Source organism: Megalops cyprinoides, chromosome 3 (assembly GCF_013368585.1).
Source record: "Megalops cyprinoides isolate fMegCyp1 chromosome 3, fMegCyp1.pri, whole genome shotgun sequence".
Classification (NCBI taxonomy): domain Eukaryota; kingdom Metazoa; phylum Chordata; class Actinopteri; order Elopiformes; family Megalopidae; genus Megalops; species Megalops cyprinoides.
Window position 1 is genome coordinate 33,583,045 of NC_050585.1, and position 14,033 is coordinate 33,597,077.

Here is a 14,033-nt window from a genome sequence, read left to right on the forward strand (position 1 = left end):
GCGATTTTTTGCTGCTTTACAATTGTAGGTGGACCCTCTCACGCATTGACCATTTCACACAGTCTTCAAAGTAACCATTCAATGATATCACTAAATTTACTTTTTAATTGTGTAATTGTGATAGCTATATATACCTTATGTATAATATTTACGGTTTTGAGTCATAGCCTATTTTTATGTATTTTTATCTGTCCTTATTGAAATGTTCCAAAACTGTGTGTTTTATTAACCCTTTTGCACACAACTTATTTTTATGCTATGTAGTGTGCGTGTTACGTTACATGGTTCATTATGTTTTTATAAGCATTATTAAGCTTTGCATACTTTTCAGTTAGCATTTGCTATATTTTTAACGTTAAATCACTGTTTCCTCAAAGCTAAAATTAGCTAGAATTTTTCCAATCTCGTGTTCTAATTGCACCGGTTCTAGCATATGTGCTAAATGGCAAATCACACCGGTGAGACCGTACGCGCAAAAGGGTTAAATACCGCGGCTCCATCAGCAGTGATGGGAAACAAAGCAAGAGAGCCGTGATCGCCTAGTTCCTACTTCTGTAACTCTATTGTGTCTCTACTCATTCAGAATAAATATCGCGGCGAAAAACTTAGCTAGGGGTCAGTTGAAACCATTACGTCCTCAGTCTGACTTTTTTTTGCCGCAATCAAGACACACAAACAAACTTTATTCAAAATATTCAACTAAACAACAAAAATGCATGTTCAGTCAGGCAGATTGGGCCCAAGTTGGGCCCTTTTGTAACTGAAAGAACCGTGGGCCTGGGGCAGCTGCACGCTCTGCCCCCCTGCTTGCTCCGCTACAGGTTAAAAATAAATGTTATTTCTACCCATTTAATTTACCTGTCTGGAGTGGTTGTGTGTGTGTGTGTGTCCGTGCGTGTGTGTGTGCATGAGCGTGCACTTGTGTTTGGGGCGGGTGGGGGGGAATATTTGCACCGGGGCCAATCGCAATTACATTACGCTACAGTGCTTTGTTCAGTCAGCTCCATACTTTAGTAGTTAATGGCAACTACTTAAAAAGACTAAAACTTCTAAACAACTGAATGAGGTCTGCATTGTGAAGATGAGGACATTTTTCTCTATATACTTTAGAACTCATGGGTTGTAATTAAGAGAAAGGGAAAAAATGTGAGAATTCTAAAAAAAAAAAAAATCTAAAAAATGAATAGCCTTTCACTGTATAAAGTACATCTTATACATGTTTGGATACCTTATAGCATGCCAGGCTTTGTTCAAGTGTGCTCTTTCAAACTCAGTAATGAACACAATAACAACAGAACAACTAAGGGTGCATACATTCATCGATCTTTGTGTTCAGTGAGCTGCAATTTTCCTTTGGCATTTCTTGTATATGTACCTAATATCTTCTGTTTGCTGGAGTCCACTCCCACAACATTTGGTGGGGAGGAGACAGTGCACTGTATTGCCAATCATTATTGTGTTATGGAGGCAAAATCTTCCCTTTGAGAACAAAGACAGACAGCAATGATCCGTAAGTGTCTAATTTTCCTAAATTACTGCTGAAATCATTTAATTAAGTGACTTGCACAAGCTGTACCAATGCTTATTAAGGCACACATGTATAACTAGCCAGCTATAGCAGATTTACTCAGATGATATTATTACCCATGGAATTAGCTGGAACAGACTTTCCAATGTAGCTTGAGGTTTACAATACAATGTTAGAGCTCTCATACAGGCCTGAAATGATGGTGGTTGGATAGTCCTTCCATAGTTCACCACCCATATGTGAATGTGACAATGTACATAACAGCATATGTGTAGAAAAAACAACTGTCCTCAATTTCTGATCACTAGATTGAAACCCTACATTATCTGACAATAAAATATACATCTATAAATATGGCATCTATGAGCCACCAGGGATCTGTATGTGAAGAACATCTTTGCAACCTGCTCTTTTTTTTACACTGATATAAATAACAGAGAAGCTGGAGTCGGACTGAAAGGAACCTACACTGCAGCTGTGTTTCACCTGACTCTCCTGTGCTGTCAGTGTTGCCACTGCAGGCCTTGTCAGCTCTTATCTGAGCCCAAAACACAACGCCTTCACAGAACTGCCACCTCGGTGCCATTTCTCGATCATTGTGTCTAGATTGTGAAGGCAAGTATTCCCCAAAAACTGAAATGTCATTGTGTGGAAATGTTGCAACAGGGGTGAGTGTATTACCCACACTAAAAAGAAAGGCCAGATTATTTCCTTTTTTTTCAATTGCAGTTTGGAGTTAAATTGTCACTGTATATACTTCCTAATTACGCAGGGCACGTCCTCCAATGGCAGTGAAAAGAATGAATAATGTGAGTATGAATGCTTTGATGGCACGTGAGTGACTGCTCTGCCCTCTCTGACCCTGCTGTGGCATGATATGTGATACTGTATGTGGCTGATGCAGGAGAGAGCCTGCAGTCAGAGCAGATAACCAGTGGAGCCACCGTGCTGCCAGTCAGCCAGAAGGCCAGTGGGATAAGGGAACTTGGTAAAATTCCTCATCTAATTCCTAAGCTTTCAGGAGAACTTCTTGGAGGAAGTGAAAATGAAGAAAGGGTCACGTAATGTTCCTTAAAGACCTGATTCTTAAAGGAAAAGTCTGGTTTAAATACACACAGACCCACACATACACTTGTATACATCCCTGAAATTTACAGTATTGCAAGAATAATTTAAAACTGTTATAAAATTTGTCAGTTATCATAAATTTTGTATAACATTTACCTGCTGTAATTATTTTAATGTTTCAAATTGTTCACTAGTTTTCTTTGGAATTTTTGGCCACCATGATTTTTGTATTTGTTTTTGCTTTGTTTGAGTTTCTCACATGCTTTCAAACATGTCACCATGGTTTGCTGTATTTTTGTCTGTATATATAAAATTTATTGATCCATCCTAGACATGCCACACAGCACGTTCCTAAAACATGCAGTTACCATTTTTAATAAATGATGTCAACATCAGTACAAATGACTATTTCAAAGCTTTATTTCATGTGCTGTTTGGCTCTGATGGAAAACTTTGTATATTAAAAGAACGTACATCATAATGAGATAATATTGGCGTATAGATTCAAGTTGTTCTTCCAAAAACCTATAAATAACTGCTCCACTATTTCCAGCACATATAGTAAATCTCGAGGTTAGGAGGTGAGAAATTTTACTTTGCTGAGAGACAGGTGCTCACTGCTGTTAATCAAAATGATATTGCTTTAGAATGTTGAAAAATATGAACAGCTAAACAGATTAATTCCAAAGTGCTACAACCACTAATGAATGATTATTGATTACTACCCCACAGAAAAACAAATCAGATGGGATGAACAGGACAGGTCAGGTATTTACATTCCTGCCCTCTACATCCCAGGGGCACAAGGTTCAAATTGATTTCTCTTAGACACAGATATTACACTCCCAACTATGGGCACAATTACATCCATAAACTTATTCAACACAACTGGGTATCTAGTTCTAAAAAGGGTTTCTTTCTCTCGACGCCAGGCACACAGTTGGTCCAGGGAAGGTAAAAAGGGCAGCTGAGTAGTGCTGGATCTAAGGAGAGCTGGCTGAGGCACACGGATACCTGTGTCGTCTTCTCTGTTACCATAAAAGAGGAGAGAAGAAATAGAGAGGAGATGTGCATTAGTCAGTGGCGGCTGGTGAGCTGGAAACAGGGAAAGCTGAAACATTACCTTTAAATCTATAATTACTTTCAACCTGTTCCCCATTTATCTTCCTTGATTAACAATAAAACAAATAATTCACACAATAATTGACACCAATCGCGTAAATGGAGTAAATGAGTTTTCTCGCGAAACAGCGCAGATTGTCTGTAGTTTGTGTGCTTGCGAAAGCTACAACGTGAGATTGTTTAATTAACAAGGATGGCATTTATCGATTTAAATTACGTTAAATGCTCATGACACATCACAGCTTTTGTGAGGTCTGTGTTCTAAACGTTATTGTTCATTGCACTCAACCTAACCTAAAAGTTTATTCTCAGTAATATAAATCGATCTAACTAAATTTAGCTCCGTTTTGTAATTTGAATTTTGTAACACAAGAAAGCTATAATGTGAAACATTTAAGAGAAAGCTATGGGATTACTTGCCACTTAACTGTTCAAACTGCCATCCTTGTTAATTAAACAACCTCATGCTGTATCTTTCGCAATAGCGCACAAACTACAGACAATCTGCGCTGTTTCGCGAGCATAATCATTTACTCTATTTACGCATTTGTGTCAACTATTGTGTGAATTATTTGTTTTATTGTTAATCAAGGAGGATAAAGGCATACAGGTTGAAAGTTATGATAGATTTAAGGGTAAGGTTTCAGCTTTCCCTGTTTCCAACTCACCAGCCGCCACTGGCATTAGTGTTATTTGAATACAGAGGTGACGCACCTCTTTCTCCTCATACACTCACCTTTGAGTAAGAGACCGAAGACAGCTGTGTGATGAGGGAGTTGAGCGCACCTGCCTTCCGCACGACCCAGCTTATGTACTCCTCTCCGTGAATGAGCTGCAGCTGGTCACCAGCTCTGGGGCAGGAGCTCTTTGTTATATGAGTCACCCCCCAAGTTATCATAACTGGAGAAACATTACAGATTGGTACATAAATATAAAATGTAGATTTATATACAAAGTAAACATTACAACCACATACAGTTAACACTGATTCAATACTGATTTAAGATTCTGACATTGATGTAACATCAATTCAATGGAAAAAAAGAATCCACAGAACTATTATTAATTCAAAGTTGATTGAATGTTTTAGTTTTTTTTTTTTTAGTTTAGTTTTTATTTTCCTGACACAGATTCAACATCAAATCATTGAGAAAACAGATGCTGAACCAATGTATATACACTGCCAAACCTGGGACTGAAAGACCCAAAAACCTGTTTAAGAAGGATGAGCAACAGAAAATAATTCTATTCACCTGTTGCCCTGCTATTTGCATGTGAACTGCAAGCATAATGTTTGTAGGATGTCACATTATCAATATTCATCTATAATACACTGACATACTTTATATTGGTTTTGTAGATTTATATTATTGGGGTTAAATTAGGTTGCTAACAGTAATAGCTACTAAGTCAGAACAGTGTAAGTCAACACTGTTGCCTGCCTCATAAAAGTCATCTAATTCTACTGACACAGAGGGTCAAAAACACTTTTAACACAGGGAGATTTTTTAAACCCTGCTCCCAATTGACAGGTTATTTGTTGTTGTTTTTGTTGTGTATTAATGTTGTGTGCAATTGGTTTACTGCTGCAGAAAAAACAGGATATGTTGTCATTTTAAGATATGGCACATTAAAACCCAAATTGTGAGTCTCTAAAACCTCTGCTATGTGATTATATGGTTAATTTGAAGCGGAAATAATCTGCTTTTCCCGCTGTAGCTTCAGGGTTGACATTTAGTGTAACTTTGTCACATCTCTGTCGAGACATTTTGATTTCATATGAGGGCTACTTTTCAGATGAAAAGCTCATCACCATTTTCACATTAAGCGTGCATCCCTTAACATTTCACGCTCCACCATCTCAAATCCCAAACACACCCCTTAAATGTCACACACCCCACACATTCCTAGAATCTCACATCCCACATGTACCCCTTAACCTCTCACACTTCACACACCCCCAGAGTTTCACATTCCACTTTCATCCCCCTACCATTTCACTTCCCAATCAGTAGCCATGCTATATTGTAATTTCGAAAACCTGATGGTTTTCTAGGGCTGGGCCGGGTTGGGCTTTCCCTGGTCAGTCTTCAGATGAAAGACCTGCAAGGAGGACCAGGTTAATGATAAAGTGGTGCTGGCATACTAAAAGTGGGCAGTCTTTCTCCTACTCCAGCTGGTGAAGGGATGGAGATGAGGTGCTGGCAGATAACGTGTTTGAGTCATGCATTGGCAGACCTGTATGCTTATATGTGGCAAAAATATCTGCCCACTGAGGTTACAGGAAGATTCTGATTTAAAACTAACCAATCAAAATAAATGACAGGTCTTCGTACACTGGATTGAAAATGCAGGTAAGTATGAGGTGGTGTAATCCCACATGGTTTCATCACTGTTTACAATGAATAGATTTAAAATGACTCAACTGATACACATGTCAACCAAACAAGCTAAAATCCAGCCAGTAGAATTAATCAAAGGAAAAGCATCATAGCATGGTTATGATAAAGAACAAAATTTGACTTTCATTTTTAGGATAGATTTTGTGTTTATTTGTGTGTTTGTGAAATAGCAATGGGAATAGAAAGAGAGATATTTATCATGGAGAAAGAGGAAAAATAAAAGACAGCTCACTTTTAAGAGATTCCTCTTTATATTATTCCCTTTGTGCAAAGGGAAGACAAGTGGTTCACAGGCTGGAGATGAAGGCATTGTAATCAATCTTGAGCTTTATGTTTCTTTTGTAACAGATATTCTCCCAGCAATCTGTAATGTGGTTCCAAGTAGAATGGGGTGGGCTGCACTGTGCGCTTGCTATTGAGGAGGATATGATCTTCATTAAGGCCCACAATAGCATCTATTCTTTCCTAAACAACCTTTCATACAGGGCCCAGATTCTGACTCAAGTGAGGCCCATGGCATTGTGAGTATTGGCATACTACAGTTGGTGCTTTATCCTCTCAGCTGACAAGACATTCCATACGGAATGTCATGTTTTACCTTTTACGTATGTGTAACCATTTGATTAATAAAGATAGATATCATGCCGAGGAGGATGCATCAGTGTCCCTTACAGTTTTAAAAGTTTTCCAACCCTGCGGTTCAAGGCTTTCATTGGATAATGTGCACATGTGGTGTCATAACCATGTGTCTGCTGCTATGTGAGAAAGAATCGGAGCTGCCTGTGACAATGATGACATGCATAGAGCCCATTTCCCATTTTCTCTCAGAAAGGATTATTGGAGGAATGTGTTCTTTGTGTGCTCTCCATCATTCCCTGGAGACACTGTGATTGCTCTGTGGAGATGAAGGATCAGAAAGCCAAGTGTAAGTAACAAGCAGTACTCTGCATTCTTGTATGTGACTACTCATGTCTGGAGTTCGCACCACGTGAAAAGACAGATAGCCTCTAAGATTCAAAGCAAAGTGCTGAATGATGGTCGGGTGACTGAATTCCCGAGGTGGGTTCCAGCCCAAGCAAATGCACCAATGATAAGCTTGGATTGGTGGATCTCACTGCACAGGGCATTTCACTCCACATACATTTACACCCTGAATATTGGTGCTGGTTCCCCCTGCTAAATCTTCTCAGAAGTTGATTTCCCAGGGGCCAGAGATGGCCATCCTTCTCAGACAGTGTCAATGGACCATCCCGTACTTTCACATGTCTGCTGATAACTAGACTTATATCTTACTGCTCTCCCTATGCTGGCTGTAAGAAGCCACTGTGTTTCCAGCATCTCTCATCATTTTTGGAATTCCTGCAATCCCTGTTTTTTTTTTTTTTGGGAAACCAGGAAAAGCTGTACTTTGGTAATAGCTTCCAGTCCATGCTGTCATGTACATGTCTGTGTTGATTGTTTATCTGGTAGTAAGTAAATAAACATATCACTAAGATTAATATGCTCACAAAATTGTAGCCACCCCCTCCCTGTGCTCTTCTCTGCTTTGCTTCAGGCAACATCTTGTCTGTCTTGTAATGCTTTCAGAAATTAGCTCTGCTAATTTTAGCGCAGTGTGTCTATTTTCAGCCTTCACGTTTCAGCTGTCTCTTTCTTCTACTCATTTAAAAGAGTTGCCATGCTGAGGTGCCAGGCAGCTGTTGGGAGGAGCAGTGCCAGTCTGCTAGCACACTGTGGAAATGACCCAGCGAGCACACAAGGCAGAATTAATGAGGCAGAGAGCGGAATGACCACATGCAGAATAGACCCAGCTTTCCGAGTTTAATACACTCATCATGAGGCACACTGCTGGTAAAACCATCTCTAAGCGGGGCTGACTTCGTTTATTGGCATATCATAATGCAGTTCCTTAAATTATTTGCCCTTTATGAATGATTCTGATGATTTCTTTTACCTTTCTATGAGAAAAGCATCCTTATAACTCCTTGTCACCCCTTTCACTCCCTCTCCCTCTGTTTAAAGTATAAGCGCTCCCCAAGGTCTGCTCTACAGACCTCATAAGCAGAATCCACCTCTGGCCTGCATAATGTGAAAGTTAATGGTCGACAGTGATTGTTGCAGAGACTGATTGGATTCTAGACTACCTGCTTTTTGTGTAGACTTGGATGTGGAGTAATACTGATGAAGCTTTCTGTTTTGATTATGCTGGAAAATCAATCTTTTCCTTTAGGAAAGATTGTCTTGAAGTAAAAGTCATGGTCATGACAGTATTAAACATTAAATATATTAAAACCATCAATAAACAAATGAACAGTAGTAGGGATTGTTTCAGTCAATAATGGAAAGGTAGAATTACATTTGATGGGACACATTGATGTAATTATATTGTAACTAGTGTTTAATGGTTATGCATCTGTATCTTGGTACTAACTAGAAAATGTGGAACAATAGTTGATCATTTCTGGAATTATAAGTTACTTGAATAGCCCAAGCCTAACCCTTCAACATTAGACTAACTCAAACCCCAGCCTAAACATATACACAATCACAAGTGCGAATATACATCTATTTAACAGACTGGTTGCTTGCTTGCAGTTACACAGTATTACTCATATAATTATAGTGTATTTATACACTACTTTGTGCGCACATAAAATATGTGACCCACAAAAATATGCTAGGTCTCAAGCAAGAGAGCTCTGATGCAAAGTGTGCCAACATCATGGCATCCAGGTCAAAGTTCCACCAGGTCAGCCAGTGTTTTAGAAAACTGTCATTACCATGAAAGGCCTGTCACCAAGTTACACGGCCTCATCATGCTTTTCCCGTGGACTAGGGTCAGCATTTGGGCAGACTGAAAGCATACACAGATGGCCTACTCAGACACATGGCACAAAAAAGAGCTTATTAATGCAAAAGAACATTCCATTATCATGTCACACAAAGCTGTGGGACTGGCTGATGTGGTCTTGGACCTTACATTATTTATTTCCTGGGCAGATTTTTGCTAATCCTGGGCAAATATAGAAATGATATTCCTATACTTTTCTACATATTATACATTTCTGTAGCTGGATATTCACACATGCAAACCAGCACTCTGGTTAAGGGAACAACATTGTGGTGTCTTGGTGACACACTGGAAATGTTTAGGATTTGGCATGTGTCCAGGGGCCATGGAAATAGCTAAGGATGGAGCGTGGCTTTCTTTATACTGGCAGAAATAGGTCGAAATTGGTCGATAATCACAAGGTGGAAGGCCACTGTGGCTATTGGATCTCAGTGCGTTTAATCACAGAGGTAGGAAAACGCTGAGTGTAGCAGGCAGCTGCTTCTTCCCTGCTGTTGCCACAATTAGTTTAAACATTAAGGCCGATCTAATATCCCCTTTCCTGAGGCTAACGCAGTTTGAATCCAATCACAACACATTAATCCATGCGATGCAGAAGCCCTAACCTTATTACTCATATGGAAAGATGAACAAACAGTTGTGAACCAGGGAACGCTGTGCTTGAATGATCGCATCCGGAGCAGAGCGGCCAGGGAGTCTCTCATCTGACCTGCTAATTACATTTAGAAATCTACTGCCAAGACCGTGTGGAGAACAGAATATTACTGCGGTTTAGCTGTCAATACAAACACGTCCCGCGGCCCCCACTCAATAAGTGGATCCCTCCGTACGATAAAGGCGTACACAAAAGGGAAAAACATGTTTGGAACTGTATGGATCCTTAGCTCATGCCTGCGGTATCTTTCATCAAGCAGCGCCTACGGACCACGAGCCAGCAGATCTGAGAAAAGGCACTAAAATTTCCATGTGATCTACACTTAGCCAATGAGATGAGGCAGTGTGATATAGTGGTAAGGAACAGTGCTTGTAACCGAGAGGTTGCCGGTTCGATTCTCCACTGAGATAAGACTGTTTTACCCTTGGGCAAGGTGCTTAACCCACAATGGCCCCAGTAAAATATCCAGCTGTATAAATGTATAACGTGTAAAACTACAAGCTATGTACGTTGCACTGGATAAGAGCACCCATTAAAATGACAGTAATGAGATGCCACTGTGAACAAGTCCACCCAACCATCAAGGGAGAGCTGGCTACCCCACACAGTCCTAGGGGGCTACCTGTACGTAAACTCATTTGATCTTGCCATCAATCAGTGTTGGCGTGCAGAAGAAGCTATTTCGGTTTTGCCCCTATGTACTTGGAACACATTTCGTCAGCATAAGAGGAATCCTTGACCAGTCCTCTCTTTTGTATGTTATTTGTGTGTGGGAGGATATATAGGCGATCGTTCCTCATTACACTTCCCCCTGCGTGACGCCCCACAACCTTTTCATGTCCTCTGACATCAAAAGTGGTGTTTTCCTGAGAACGGATATTACTGTTGTGACATCTTCTCAGTAAGCTTCTTCTGTAACAGGACACAATGAGCTATGGAATCTCTACTTTGTTTACGCTCATTCTGGGGCAGTGTGGCACCTCCGCCGCTATCAGTGAAACCACAAAAAGCTCCCCCACTTTAAGAAACCGATGCCAAAAGATCAGAGCAAACTTTATTATGATTATTTTTAGAATTTAGCAGACACTCTTATCCAGAGCAACTTACATATGTTACGATTTTTCCACATTACCCCTTTATGCAGCTAAATATTTACTGAGGCAATTGTGGGTTAAGTACCTTGCCCAAGAGTACAACAGTAGTGCCCTAGGGAAGAACCAAACCAACAACCATTCGGTTATAAGTCCTGCTTTTTACCACTATGCTACACTGTGCCCCTAAACTGACACTCTTTTACCAGACTGACTTATTGAAAGTGTAACTGCACTGATTAATCTGAAGAGCCAGTTTGCATACTTGTGACTGAAAATGATATTGCAACTACAACAGCTGATTAAATGATGCATAGAGTCACAATAAAATACAAATTTTGTGACACAATGAATACTAAAATCAAGAAGAGTTCCTTTTTATGATAAGTTTCACTCATCCTAAACATTTCAAACTTGACCTCCCTGTATTTTTTATCATCTTAGGCTCAATCCAGCCAGAGTCAGTGTGTCCCTGTTTGCAACATGTGTTTCCTCTACCTACATGCATACCTGCACACCAAGGATAGTCTACCCATCAAGTGCTTAATGGAGGTAGGTGCAATTTACACTGTATTAACACAGCTGGCAAGAGTAATCCCGTTGCAGCTGAGGTTGAGGCTTTTAAAGCATATTTTGCTTATTTCTATGTTTTATCATAAACTTGATGTTAGGTGTGTCCATGTGTGTGTGTGTGTGTGTGTGTGTGTACTTTTTCTACAGAATTCTGTGTTTCATGATAGCCAGTGAAATTATGTGAAAGAGAAGGAGTCTACTGAGTAGCTCATTATAGAAAATTACTGTTACAATAACTGGGCTCTTCAAGGCCCATTCAAAGTCCCCACTCCAACACAGCCCAGATGGAGGCAAGTGCTTAAAATGTATAGTTCATTAATGAATACACAGTCTTATGAAAACGAAAATAGATGTAAACATATGTTACATGTGAAATACAGACATAAAAGAATAATTTACTTCATGCTCAAAAAAATATGTGTACTTATTATTATCAGTCATCACTGATTTCATACAAGTTTTGCCGATATTGTAATGTATTTATTATTATGTGCATTTTTATAATATATGCTACAATTACACATTATGTGTAATTACACTTTACACTTTACAATTACACTTTGCATAACAATGAAGCATCTATTTTGACTTATATGTGCAATAATTGTTTTGTTTTTGATGTCACATTTTGGCAAATAACACTGTTTCATGAAGGGGCAAATGGTCTGCCACAACTCAGAGCTGATGCACCTGTTGTCATAGCAACATGTCCTCTGTTCCATTGGAGTTTGCTTATCAATACATGTTAATTTTTTAATGTAAACCAAGAGAAGAGTGAGAAGAGAAGAGAAGTGACAGAGAGAGTTTGCTGTCAGACCTACTGGAAACATATTTCTGTAACCCCTAATGTGTCAAGATGCTCTAGGGGGCTGTTGAGAACAGCAGGAGGGATATAGCCTTTCCTGTTTTCCCCCCATCTTCATTATGTTTTTATCTATAGCATTAAAAATTCATAACAGTAATTGCAGTAAATGGCTTTTCCTGAAATCCCTTGAATGATAGTGATTAATGTCTGTCCTTATATTCAGAAGCATCACTAATATGACGCATAGGGAGAAAAGCCAACCTCTGACAGCTGGTTTTATGTGTAAAGGTATTCAGTCGCTGTGTGTGTGTGCTCCTGTTTGTGTATTTATGTATGCATTTGTGGGATGTGTCTATCTGCATGTATGCAATATGTCCATGTGTCTCTAACAGGAATCATCTCATCTAGATAACCTGATCAATACAAAAGTATTTGTGATGCATTTTCAAACTGGTCTGTTACCCATGCAGGCTTTTGGCACCATTGAAGCAAGTCTGTGAAAGAGAAAGGAGCAATTCAGTCTAAATCAAATATTTCTTAAAATGTGCACCAATCTGTCCTCTAGAATGGACAACATGCCTACCTTTGTAATCACCTGTCTGAAGGCAGGTGCTGCTGTGGTAAAACAGCAGACAGGACAATGCACAGGATCAATCTCCTCCAGACCCAACAGACAGTGCACGGAGCTCTGACAAGGACAGACAAAACAGGAGGCCGACCTGCATGATGTCTGGTGTACTTCTTTAATGACAGCTATTATTGGGCAAGCTCACGCTGGCTATTCTAGAAAGGTACAGTTACATAACTCCAGGAGGAAAAAGCAGGCCAGGCCATATAATTCACGTCTGCGTTGTAAAATTAGGCAGTGATTCGACACAAATTCTGTCCACATTTCAACAAGATGTGATTAATTGTGTCATATTATCCTTATTGTCCATATAGTACAGTACAATGCAATATTTGCTTACCCCATTCATGTTCACAAACTGAACACAGAACCATAAGATAACAGACAGCAAACAGGTGTGTGTGTGAAAGAAAAAGTTCTTTCAGGACCAATGGAATAGGTCATCTCTACTGTTTCCTACTGTCCTGACAAAAGGCATGGCTGGTCACACAGTAAAAGCTCAGCTGGTCGCCTCAGAATTTGATTCTTTACTGTTGATTAATGCAATAAATAATATCAGTCACAAAAGTACCATCACTGGATGTTCCCTTAAACCCTGAATGAGCTGTCCTTTTGCTATGTGGCATACCTTTCACTATTAGTAGTGGATTGTTGATAAACATTGGTTATGTATGCTACCTAGCTAGCATGATACTAGCTTGCTAGGTAGCTAACTTGAACTTGTCAAAACAGTTGCAAATAAACAAATTGGGACATGAGAAAGAATGGAGGCCTTTATCTTGTAGTAATTATTTTGTTTTTCTTGTTTTCAAGGTTTTACCCCTCAGACTACCCCCTTCCAGGCTTCCTAGAACAACAGAAAGTAAAAAGTAGATAATGGCATTAATTAGCCATGAGACAAAACGCTGAAAATTTGAGACTGAAAAAGGTACATTTAGACTGCCAAGTAATATTAAAAAAGAAAAACTATTTAACAGCAAAAGCAAAGGCTAGTTAGCTAGCTACTTAGCAAGCAAGCTGTAACTTATGCAAAAAAAAAAAATCCTGATGCTCATTTTACTTTATTTGTTCATTTTTCATTTATTTGGAAGGAAACCTGAAACAGCCTATAACAGCTTCCAAAGACCAAGGGCTGAAAAGACACCAGCTACTGGCAGCATTACAGCTATCGTTTCCATGTTGTTTTGTAACACAAGCTCACAAGCTCCTTCAAAACCCTATATAAGAAAAAGAAATGCCATCATTTTGTGAATGTAAGATTTCATTCAAAGGCACCAACTCTCAACCTATGAGAGCCATCAAAGCCCTCG